The sequence below is a fragment of the Cebus imitator genome, unplaced genomic scaffold, assembly GCF_001604975.1.
Source record: "Cebus imitator isolate Cc_AM_T3 unplaced genomic scaffold, Cebus_imitator-1.0 Scaffold283, whole genome shotgun sequence".
NCBI classification, from domain to species: domain Eukaryota; kingdom Metazoa; phylum Chordata; class Mammalia; order Primates; family Cebidae; genus Cebus; species Cebus imitator.
The window spans coordinates 1,770,912-1,783,790 of NW_016107598.1; the positions used below are offsets into that span (position 1 = coordinate 1,770,912).

General features: G+C 37.8%; 1 protein-coding gene across 2 annotated transcripts in view; it reads right to left on the minus strand.

Annotated features, from left to right (window-relative positions):
* Positions 1–12,879, minus strand: part of SLC4A4 (solute carrier family 4 member 4) — a 496,548-nt gene that overhangs the window by 404,688 nt on the left and 78,981 nt on the right. The gene's annotated exons all lie outside the window — the stretch shown is intronic.

The following is a 12,879-nucleotide window of genomic DNA, read 5'->3' on the forward strand; positions in this document are numbered from 1 at the left end:
TGGCTAATTTTTTGTATTTTTAGTAGAGACATGGTTTCACTATATTGGCCAGACTGGTATCGAACTTCTGACCTCGTGATCTACCCACCTCGGCCTCCCAAAGTGCTAGGATTACAGGCATGAGCCACCGTGCCCAGCCAAGGTTGTAACTTCTGAAAACAGAAGCTTATCTCAGTTAATGTCAAGGAAGGCAAGTTATTCAATCTCTGAATCTCATTTCCCACAGCATTAAAATCAAGGACCTTAAGATTATACCCAAAAATTAAACAATGCCAATAGGATACCAGAATGATTTCCTCTAATAAAATTGAACAATATGTCTGTGAGAGAGAAATATTGAAATCTTTCAGAAATGGTATCGACATATTTATTATGAAAGCTCTGTTTAATAACCTTAGGCCAATGTTTCAGCCTCTTCTTCCTACAGGAATTCTCCCATGGATCAGCAAAACGCAGCACACAGGCCTCTCTGTTTCGGAGGAGAAGGAAAATTTTAAATGAGCTACTAAGCCACTGAAACCCAGGCCCCTGATTTAAATGATTGATCTGGTTTTAGGTAAGATGGTAGAGAATTATGTCAGACTTCTCTATTAGAACTGACTCTTGGGGCCCTTGAACTCTGATAATCAGTGTGTGTGTGTGTGTGTGTGTGTGTGTGTGTGTGAGAAGTGTATTGGACTCTGATAATTAGTGTGTGTGTGTATGTGTGTGTGTGTGTGAAGTGTACATGTGCATGATCAGACCAGCCACTTCCCAGACACAGAAAAGTGCTTGTTCCTTTGTATCCCACTGGCCCCCCTCCTTGGGAGATGAATGGGCCTACATGGCAGGGTACTTTAAAGCTGCTCTTTTTTTTTTTTTTTTTTTTGGCCTATGGACTAAGTCATGTGGATTCAGCTGTTCCACTGCTTGGAGACAGGTTTCTTTATGGACTAACTGACCATGAGATCAAACTGAGCCATCACCATTCTCATCCCACTCATCTGCTCTTCACACCAGGCCTATCTTGGAGACCACAGCACCTCAGTCTCCTCACAAGTAACAGAAGAGTTGATGTTGCTAGTACCTATCTACCAGACTCATGTCTTCACGGAAAACGCTGCAGATCAAAATCTGAGTATTAAAAGTTGGCTCCTTTTTCCCCTCTGTTTAGGGAAAGAGCACTCTGAGCAAATGTACCTTTACGGCTTTTCGATTTTCCAGTGCCAACCAAATGATGCTCAGTTCTACACAGAATATGGGGCATTCTTGGGTCATCCATTCAGTCAACCAATATTTATTAAGAACCTACTTACTTTGTGTGAAGAACTCTTCTGGGTGATGGATTCCTAGAACAAGAAAAGTTCCTGCTTCATGGAACTTACAAGTAAACAAATAAGTGGGCACAATAATGTCCATTATCTTGGAATGCTAAATGCAATAAAAACACTATGAAGAGGGTGACCAACCATCTCAGGTTACATTGCCAGTTTACCCCTGTTATCCTTCTATAATGATAACAGCACTCTCCTTCACCTCAAAAGGAAGACGTAGTGAAGCCTTATAGAATCCCCTTAGCTCTAGAAGAAGTAAAGCACAGAAATGTGATAGAGTGGACAGGACACGGGAGAGCTGCTTTCAAGGGGGGATCGGGGAAGGCCTTTCTGAGATAGGAATGTTTGAGCACAGATATGATTTGACAAGACATAAATATAAAAATTTTAAAGACAACTTGGCAGTACAAACAGCATCTGGCATGATGCCTTACACGTAGTAGGAACTCAGTAATTATGGAATGATTGATGGCATTCATTCTTTTCTGGAACATTAAAAATAGAGAAGCTTACTTACCCAGAATATACTTCTATTAAGACAGATTTCAGGCTTCACAAATTCCTTATAACATTGTTCTTCTTACACAATAACATTGGGACTATATCTGTGTATTTATTTGCATGTGCATAAAGCGTCTCTTGAAGGATACATGAGCAACTAAAAGCACTATTTGCTTCCAGGAAGGGGAACTAGAACAGGCTTAGGGAAGAAGACTTTTCACCAGATCATTCATACACTTTTAAAACTTTAACCGTGCACATAGATTGCTTATTTTAAATGAAATTTGGATTTACAATAAATAAACCACTCCATTTTTCTGCCTATAGTTTTCCATATGAATAAGTATATAATTTAAAGAGAAGCCCACCTGATAGATTAATATTTTTACAAACTATGTCACAATGGCTACTGAGACACCAGTGACAAGACTAGAATGTCTAACCCCTTTCATAGTTATTGGATGTTGTTCAGTGCCAAAAGCATTTGTTCACTTTCTGCCTGGGCTCCATTCAAATCAGTGTCCAAAAGGACAAAAATATTTTCACAAAGAAATTGCTGCTTTTCTTGCACCTTGGCAAATAAAAAAACAGTAAAAAAAAAATTATAAATAACATTTTATCAGGCATCTTGCTGTAACTTTGATTAGAATAGTTAGTTTTCAAAATGAAATTGGGCCAGGTGTAGTGATTTGTGCCTGTAATCCCAAAATCTGGGGAGGTTGAAGCAGGAGGATGGCTTGAGCCAGGCTACAGTAAGCCATAATCATGCCACTGCACTCCAGCCTGGGCAAAAGAACAAGATCATGTCTCAAAAATAAATAAGAGAAAATGTGTTGCTTTTTCTCATTATAAAAGCAATGTAGTTTTACTATTAAATCATCATAAAATAGAGAAAAATAGGTGGAGTGGCAGTAAAAAAATATCTCTTTCAAAGAAGTTGTTCATTTTTTACATATTTCCTTTGCATAATTTAGATTTGTGGTTTCCAGTTGATTGACTATATTGTATTAAAAAATGGTGTGTGGGCCAGGCTTGGTGGCTCACTCCTGTAATACCAGCATTTTAGGAGGCCAAGGCGGGTGGATTACTTGACACCAGGAACTCAAGACCAGCCTGGCCAACATGCTGAAACCTCGCCTCTACTAAAAATACAGTTAGCTGGGCATGGTGGTGCACACCTGTAATCCCAGCTACTTGGGAGGCTGTGGCACAAGAATGCTTGAACCCAGGAGGCAGAGGCTGCAGTGAGCCGAGATCATACCTCTGCACTAAGAGGCAACAGAATAAGACTGTCTCANAAAAAAAAAAAGGTATAATGTGGTCATTGAGCCTAATTTTGAGTGAGGACAATCTCTTTTGTCATAAAACACAAATTTTAAGAGATGTGGCTAGGAAAAAAAAAGGAAATCTGGGGTTCCATCTTTTCAAATCTAGTTCATAGCTGGATTTGAAAAGTTCTTATCTAAACACAAGTCCAGAATTTCCCCTCTGTCTATAAAAATTCCTATGGAATAAGCTGTCTATTGACAGTTTCTGCTATCTGGCAATGAAAATATTGATAGCCTCACTAAAAATAGTAACAATATTAATACGGCCAACACCTACATAGCCATTACCATTACCATGTTCTAGGGTCTCTTCTAATAAATCAACTCATTTAATCTTGATAATAAGCCCATTGTTAGTAGTGGTATCACCTTCTTTCTTCTTGCTATTTTGTTTATTTATTTTTTGGTGATATATCTGTCATCTTCACAAGAAGCTATGTGTCTGTCAGAACTCCCTACATGTTTATACATGGTCAGCTGTTTCAGATTTACTGAAAATTTGAGGAAGTTTGGAGTTGAATTGGGTTAGTCTTTCTCTGTGAATTTAAACATCTGGTCCGGAAGGGCTAGATAATTGTTGGAGATGGCCAGGCGCGGTGGCTCACACCTGTAATCCCAGCACTTTGGGAGGCCGAGGCGGGAGGATCACAAGGTCAGGAGATTGAGACCACCCTGGCCAACACAGTGAAACCCCGTCTCTGCTAAAAATACAAAAAGTAACCGGTCGTGGTGGCATGTGCCACCTACTATAATTCCAGCTACTCTGGAGGCTGAGGCAGGAGAGCCGCTTGAACCCAGCAGCAGAGGTTGCAGTGAGCCGAGATTGCACCACTGCACTCCAGCCTTGGCGACAGAGCAAGACTCCATCTCAAATAAATAAATATTAAAAATAAAAGATAATTGTTGGGGACATCCACACAATAGAACACCTCAATTACATCTACTTTTCTCATTTCAGCTGAACTTGACAAAGCACATATATACTGATATTAATACCCACATATACTTCTATGAAATCAGCTATCCAAAAACAGAATTTTAGAATTTGGAAATACTAGACTTTGATTTTTCTTTTCTTTTGTATCTTGGCTACATTTTGCCACAGCTATTTCACATGATTTTCAATGGTGTTTTCTTCCACCTTCAGTCACAGGTATGTGCTTTCTGTCCATCCTATTGGGAGCACAGTAGAAATACAACTTATAGGCTTGAAGGCCATTAATAATTTCCCATGCACTGGTAATACCATGGTATTTGTTTATAATGTACTATATAGAAAAACATAGTACACACAGCACTAGATAGTATGTATAAGGCTCAGTGCCATCCACAGTTTCAGGCATTCACTAGGGATCTTGTAAAGTATCCATTGTGGGTAAGGGGAGGACTACTGATACTGTGACATTAACTTTTTGATTTTTCATTATAAAATAAGTGGGGGAAGAAAATCTTTTTCTTGGTGTTCTGGTGGTGGTGCTGGTGTTTGGTATCTAGGCACCGAGCCTGATGCTAGTAATCTCCATTCCTAAATTAAATTTGGAGAATTTTATCTCTGTTTACAAAAAAAAAAAAAAAAAAACACCTGGTATTTCTCTCAGAATTACACAGAAATTAGTGACAAAGGCCAATATATCTCTTTTCATTCAGCAATTTTTTCTTGCTTAAACTTAAAATAGATTCACATTTTGCAAACATTTTTCAGAAAAATCTGTGTTAGCATATGTAATGGTAAAGCAGAAATTGGAAAAGTGAGATTGTTTTTGAATTATTGATAAATTCCTTTCCTCTCAAGCTTTCACCTCAGTGTTTAAGTAACTTTGATTCAAGGAAAATAACCCCCACTTCTCAATACTCAGATTTTTTCATAGATGTGGTGATATCTTGGAACCAACAGCCTAGCATCATAGTCCAGGGAAGCTATTAAAAATAAACTCTAATAAGGAAAAAAGATAAGAAACAAACAGAACAAAGTAGAAGAGTTCTAGACAACTCTCTCTGCCTCCGCCAGTAGCCCTCAAATTCCACTACTGCTTCTTTGATTAAATTAAAATACAAAAAGTATTGAGTCTTTACTTAACACTTGTGCCTATCCTGGCAAGAGTAAAAGACATTCCATTTAGAGAAACAACTATTCAAAAGCTTCTGCTGACATTGCAGTTACTATTTGGAATAAAGACCTAAGTAATCAAGTAGATGGAGGTGATTTTTCACAGAATACAAAAGAAAATTTACATACTAGGTATAGTGGTGCTGTACTAATAAACTGCTTTCATAATTTTGCTTTAGCATAGTTCGCCAGTCAAAGCAAATGGAAGTCACCCCATATAATACTAAAACAGTATAGGCAAATCAATTCAATGCTGCATTCAATCATTAATAATACTGTGTAACTACTGTTGTCAAGTATGTCCTAATCCCCATGGAAACTAGACAACAGGATAAAAATTATCCCTTTTCTAATATTGAGGGAACAGAGGCTCAGAAACATCAAGTGACTGACCTCAAGTCACACAAGTACCAAAGTTACAAAGCCAGGGTTCTGTAACTAGGCCTAGGCCCATGCTCTTTCTACTACACTGTGCCTTCTCAATCTACCCCTAGGAGGTTAATAAAGAAAGCTGGCACCACTTGGTGCTTGATGGATAAAGTATTAAGTATGGCCTCCCTACATCCACACTCTCCTCTCTACACTTTCCATTTGCAGTCTAGCCTGCACACAAAGCCAAGTTAATTTTCCTAAAGCACTCTTTTGTTGAACCTCCCACCATTCTTAAAAAAAAAAAAAAAAAAAAAAAAAACTTTCAGTAGTTCTTCATCAACTATTGAACAAAATCCATGTTATTTAGCTTGGAGTTAGTAGAATTTCATGAGTTGGCTTCAACCAGCTGTATTTGCTACTGATCCCATAGACAATTTAGTGCTCCATTCAACCTAGATTTCTCACCATTTTCTAAACATGTATTTTATTTTCTTGGTCTCAGTCTTTTGCTCATGCCATTTATTTTCCTAGGAACATCTTTATTTCCTCCATTTTCATCTCTATCTATTGAAAGCCTAATTTTAAAATATACAATTTAAATGCTGCCTAATCCATATTATCTTCTCTGATTAGTTCAGCCCTAAAGACCTCTTTCTCCCCCATACTGATAGCATTTAGACTGTGCCACTTACATGTCACCAACACTGTCACTGGGTATTGAGGCTTTTGGAATATGTTTCTCATATCCCTCACTAAATTTTAGACTGTGAAAGTAGGAAATGTGCCCTGTGCATTTTTACATTCTTTGTACCCTCTAGTACAGTCCTATGCATACAGTAGGCTCTCACTAAAAGCTGAATGAATAAATAAAACAATAAGTAAAGTTAATAATGCTTACAGGTTTAATTATAGTAAAAGCCCCCTTGATAGGTAATATTGAGCCCAAAAACACTTGCAAGTTTTAATTTTTCTATGGCTAGTCATGTAAAAGTCATCTTTTGTATTCAGTTATTGGCTTGAGCAAAATATGGGTAAGTTTTCATGAGAAATTAAACATGTAATTTTCTTCTTGTTTTAAACCATCTTTCATTTATTCATTCAAAAAATATTTAGGGAATGTCTATTATACACAAGATTCAGCAAAGTACTGAAGAAACAGGGAGGAGAAAGATAGACAAGGCCACTGTCTTCAGGAAGTTTAAATTCTAGTTGAAAAGAGAGGCAGTAAACAAGTAAACAAAACATATAAAATAATAAGATAATTTCTACTATAGAAATAAATAGGATGATAAAAGAGAGAGTAATGAGGTAGAATATTTAGACTGGCTGGTCAGGGAAAGCCTAAGGAGGTAACAGCTGACCTTAAAGGATCCAGCCATGCAGAGCATGTTGGGGAATGTGCTCCAGGCAGAGAAAACAGCAGGTTCAAAGGCACTTGAGGGTTGAGGAGCGAAAGGAGATTGGTGATGGTGGAGCACAATGAATGAGCAGAGAGTAGCGATGAAACAAGGTTTGGGCAAGAAGGCAGGAGACAAATCTTACAAGGTTTTATAAGTCTAGGAGGAATTAAGATCTTATTGCAAGAGCAATCAGAAACTACTGAAGATTTACAAACAAAGGTGTCACATGATCAAATTTAGACTCTGGGAAGTCCATTCTTAGAACTGAACTAGTAAGAAGGCCCTTGCCACCTGCTGACACCTTGATCTTGGATTTTCCAGCCTCCAGACCTCTGAGACAATATTTCTGTTCATTATAAATTACCCAGTCTCATTGACAAAGTGAAAAGACAACCCACAGAATGAAAGTAAATATTTTCAAACAACCCATCTGACAAGGGATTAATAACCAGAATATATAAGGAGCTCAAACAACTCTATAAGGAAAAAACTCTAGTAATCCAATATAAAAACAAGCAAAATATCTGAATAGACATTACTCAAAAGAAGACATACAAACGGCAAACAGGTATATGAAAAGGTGCTCGGCACCACTGATCATCAGAGAAATGCAAATCAGAACTACAATGAGATATCAGCTCACCCCAATTAAAATGGCTTTTACCCAAAAAGCAGGCAATAACAAATGCTAGCAATGATATATAGAAAAGGGAACCCAGTTACACTGTTGGTGGGAATGTAAATTAGTACAACCACTATGAAGAACAGTTTAGAGGTTCCTCAAAAAAAATAAAAATAGGGCGCAGTGATTCATGCCTGTAATCCCAGCATTTTGGGAGGCCAGGGCAGGTGGATCACCTGAGGTCAGGAGTTCAAGACCAGCCTGACCAGCATGGTGAAACCCCATCTCTACTAAATAAAATTTTAAAAAATAGCTGGGTATGGTAGCACATGCCTGTAATCCCAGCTACTTGGGAGGCTGAGGCAGGAGAACCTGTTTGCTATTTGTATACCTTGTTTTACACATTGCATGCCTATATCAAATATTTTGTGTAACCTATAAATATATGCACCTACTATGTACTCACAAAAATTAAAATTTAAAAAAAATCTTTAAAAATAAAAAAATACGTTTCCCAGTCTTAGGTATTCTATTTTAGCAACACAAAACAGACTAAGGCAAGAGTGAGGGCTGAAGATGGAGAGAAGTGGATAAATTTGAAAGACATTTTGGAGGCAGAACTAAGTGGACTTGTTGACACATTAGACATAAGAGTTGAAAGAACCAGAAAAATCAAAGGTGACTCCTACGTTTTGGTTGGGAAATGGTGCCAGTTTCTAAGATGGAGAAACCTGATGAAGACCAACTGTGGGGAAGACAAAAATCACTGTTTCAATTTCAAGGAAAGACAGAAAAAACACTATTTTCAACATAAGTTTTAGATGTCTTTTAGACATCCAATTCTAGTAAATAATCAACATCACAAAAATGTTAACATTTTACTTTTAACGTAACACTTACATTCATGTCCTCCTGACTGTATACTCGCTTTTTCTTTGGTTAATGTAGCAGATTATATTTCCCAAAGAGGGTATCCGCAACATCCCTACTTCCACGTCTCCTCTCTGATGTGACCTTGCCACTCCCCTTTCAAAAGGCAGAGTCTAATTCTCGTCTCCTTAAATCTGGATGTATTGGGACTGCTTTGACCAATATAGCACAGTGGAATAAGGTTATGTGGCATAGATGATGCAGCTACTACTTTGTTTGCCAGAATAGCCACGTTTGGAGCCTTGAGCTACTGTGTAAGAAACCCAATTGTCCTAATGCTGCCTTGCTTGGCTCCAAGCCAAGCTACTTGGAGTGGCCACATGGAAAGCCACCTATCTGTAGGTAGTCTCGTTGGCATCTCTAGTCTTCACATCTTCCCAACACAGGAACTGGACATGTGAGTCAAGAAATCTCCAGATGATTCTGACTCCCTGCCATCAAATCACTCTAGCCCTCAAATCTCTTCCGCTGGAGCCTTAAGCACTATGAAGAAGAGGCAAGCCATTTTGCTGTGCCCCGTCCTAAACCACAGCATCTGTGAGCATAATAAAATGCTTATTGTAAGCTACTAAGTTTTGTCATCATTCATCAAGCAGCAGTGGTATTCAGATCAGCCAGTTACTCAAACATTCAAGGAAAAAATACATCTACACTATAATCCTATCGGCCTGTACACTTCAACGCTACATTCTAGAGGAGCATGCAATCTCCAAGCAAAATATATACACTAAATGTCATTTCACTTATACAAATGAAGGTTAAATAACTGTGTTGGTGGTAACTATGGGACAGATAAGGAATCTGAAGCTCAGACATAAATTTGGCACTCAATTCTTCTTGGAAAACTTAAGTTTGATAGTACTGTGTATTCAAATTTCTTAAAAGCTAGAGTCAAAGGAAGACACATTTTAAAACCCTGATGCATATTTCAAATCTTATGATTTCATTTACATTCCATAAGCAGTTTTCCTGCAGATATCTCTAAGTTCACATAAGTGGAGCTACAAATAGAATAGACTGGTTATGGATAAAATTCTTACGTATGCCAAATAGTTGGGGCATTGAAACACAAAGTTGTTTTGTTTTCAGAAACAATCCTCTGTATTTTTTCTTTTCTTAACACCCAATATTTTCTCTTCACCTTTCTTATGAGACCTGTGAACTAGGAGAATTTGATCTTGGTTATTAGGATATTTCTTTCAAAAGAATACCTTGATTTGAAAACTGTTTTAATACAACATACTAAATTTTAAAAGTAGATTATTTTCCTAGGAATTAGGACCTGCTATCCTTTGAGCGAATAAAGTCAATTTGTTTTGCCTCTACAACAATCAAAAATATTTAGTGACTGATCACTCCTTTGTATGAGTACACAGCAAGGTTAACAATAAACAGTATTTCCCAAGATAGCAATTTTTGTAGCCACTGCCTCCTGGCTCTAACAGTGCTGCTATTTAATAATGTTTCACTCCTTAGTAAGCCAATAAGATCGTATTACCCTTGCAGATCCATAATCAATAGGAAACTTTTGTTTCTATGGACAAAAAAACTGGACTTAAGGCTCTTGGCTTTACTTCTGCTTTCACTCTTATGCTCTATGGACAGAAACAATAGTGCTGCTCTGCTCAAAATGTTAAGATTCTGGAAGCTCCTGAAAAACAGTAACTACATGTGCTCACATTTTTTTTTCATTTCTTTCCAAAAAGTAAACTAACACATTTAGTATTTCAAGCCTTAGAATGTTCCAGCTGCCATCTAGAAATTTTTATTTTGGGGCTCATTGGGTCATGGTGTACTATAACAAGAAGAACCTCAAAATAATGCTTTTTTTTTTTTTTTTTTTTTTTTTTTGAGATGGAGTCTCACTCTGCCACCCAGGCTGGAGTGCAGTGGTGTGATCTTGGTTTACTGCAACATCCAACCTCTACCTCCCAGGTTTGAGCGATTCTCCTGCCTCAGCCTCTTGAGTAGCTGGGATTACATGCACGCATCACCATGCCCAGCCTATTTTTGTATTTTTAGTAGAGACAGGGTTTCCCCATATTGGCCAGGCTGGTCTCAAACTCCTGACCTCAAGTCATCAGCCTGCCTTGGCCTCCCAAAGTGCTGGGATTACAAGCATGAGCCACCGCATCCAGCCTGCTTTTCCTTTTTTCTGGAGAGTTTGAATGTAGGGCCTTATTATATTTCATGAGGGTATACTCAATAAGAAATAGGATAAGAAATTAGTTTACACCAGAGGTTTCCAGACTTTCTGCAAAGAGAAAGTAAATGTTTTGGGCTTTCCAACATATATTCTTTGTCTCAACTACTCAGTTCTGCCACTGTTGTGAGAAAGCAGCTATAGGTGATATGCAGATTTGGCCACAGAGGGCCACACTTTGCCAACCTCTGGTTTAAACTAAAGGCAGACTACATTAATGAAACAGAACCACATTTATTTATGAAAATATCTACCTTTTAGGTCTTCTTAGTAAGTCTATATACCTACTGCTTTGTTTTGTTTTATTTTAGACTACACCATGCCTCCTCACTCAGCCCAGCCTTCTGTGTTGAAGCAGACTGAGATAAGTCACTTATCGTATGACACCAATGATTGGAATGCAACAGAACAGCCCTGCGACGTCACAGCAGAAAGAAACAGACCAAAGACTAGATCTGGTATTTTGGAGTTAAAGGGAAGTGGAGAAATACTAGGACTTAAATGTCTAGCAAAGCAGTCTATTACTTTGTACAGACACATCTAAATTAAAACATGGCTGATTTGGGGTACACTCTCCAGAAGCACTAATACCACACACCATGAGGTGCACACTTCCATTTCACTTCAGTTAGACAACCCTATAAAACTGGAGTGAGAAAAATAAAGCTCACACCCTAACTATTCTCACTATGAAGTAAAAGTGAAGATTAACTTCATAAAAAATATCAATGGCCTGTCTAATCCTATGACCAAATAATAAATCTGATATTACTAACCTGGCCTAAAATTGTTTTCTTGCCAGCTTGTGTAACCAATTACTTTCTAAAATGTTCTTTCTTTTCTACCTGTATGATTCTGATTTCTAGCTCCCCGCCCCCCAGTCTCTGTCAAAGATTGAATTATTCCTCATGACGAACTATAGTACAATTTTAGGAACATGGTTTTAGTGAAAAAGAATGTTCCCAAACATAGCATATACAACAAAATCAAGAGCAAGAGCAGGCGAAAAACAAATAGAATTGAAATATCAAATGAATGTGTTTGATGGGTCCTTAAGGGTCTTTCTTGTCCCTCTAACCTTACATGATAAAAGTTTGACCACACATGGTAGCCATAAAAAATTATTATAATTATTTTTTCTTTTTCTGAGTTTCACTACACCAAGATCCAAAATAAGCACAAAGATAAAATGTTCTTTCATAGTGATACTGTTTCGTTCTTTCCTGAGTTAATCTCTTTAATCCACTCTCCCCTGTGCTCTACATTCATTAGTGATTCACACCCCTCTCTCATGAACTATGAGTCCATTTAAAAGATAAGGACAAGGAGCATTAAGAGATCAGGGAAAGGTTAGCAGAGACTTAACTCAGGAGTTTTGCTGCTTAGGCTTGAACTGAGACCACAAAAACCTTGGAATTGTCTGCTTAACAATACTTAACAGTGGTGCCATCAAATGGGATGTAACTGTCCTTCTTTCTATTGAAGGATTTTTCTATGAAGATTACACTTTGTAGCAAGAGCATAACAGAAAGGGCAAGCGCTTTGGAGTCAGATCACCTTCGATTCAAAGTATGGCTCTACTACTTATTCTTTCAGTAGCCTATCTTATTATGGCAGTGGTGACAATGTTGGTGCTCATGGTGGGAGTGAGGATTTTACTAGTAGTTCAGTGACCTGACCATGCAAAGATACGATTTACAGTGCCCAAATAATTGTAAATAACCCTCTCAGTCCAGCAAATATATTGAATGCATCAGTCTATATCCTATCTTCTATTGGGGTGAGCAAGAATATGACCTCTTCAAAGTGATGTTGATTGAATTAAGGCCACTGCTTGGCATGAAAATAAGCACTGGAATAGTCTTCATTATTAAACTCATCTTATTATTTCTTATGGAATTGCAATACTCACTGTAATCTCATACCCAATTAGTATATTGGGATAGGAGTATGGAGTATGGTCAGAATTACAGAGGAGAGGAATACATGCATTTCCACACCATTTTCTTCCTTTCATAAACCCCGAGAACAGATTAAATAATCCCTGTAGGTACACATTGTTCCCTATCAGCATCATGTTGTCATTCTTTCATCTTTTCTTTT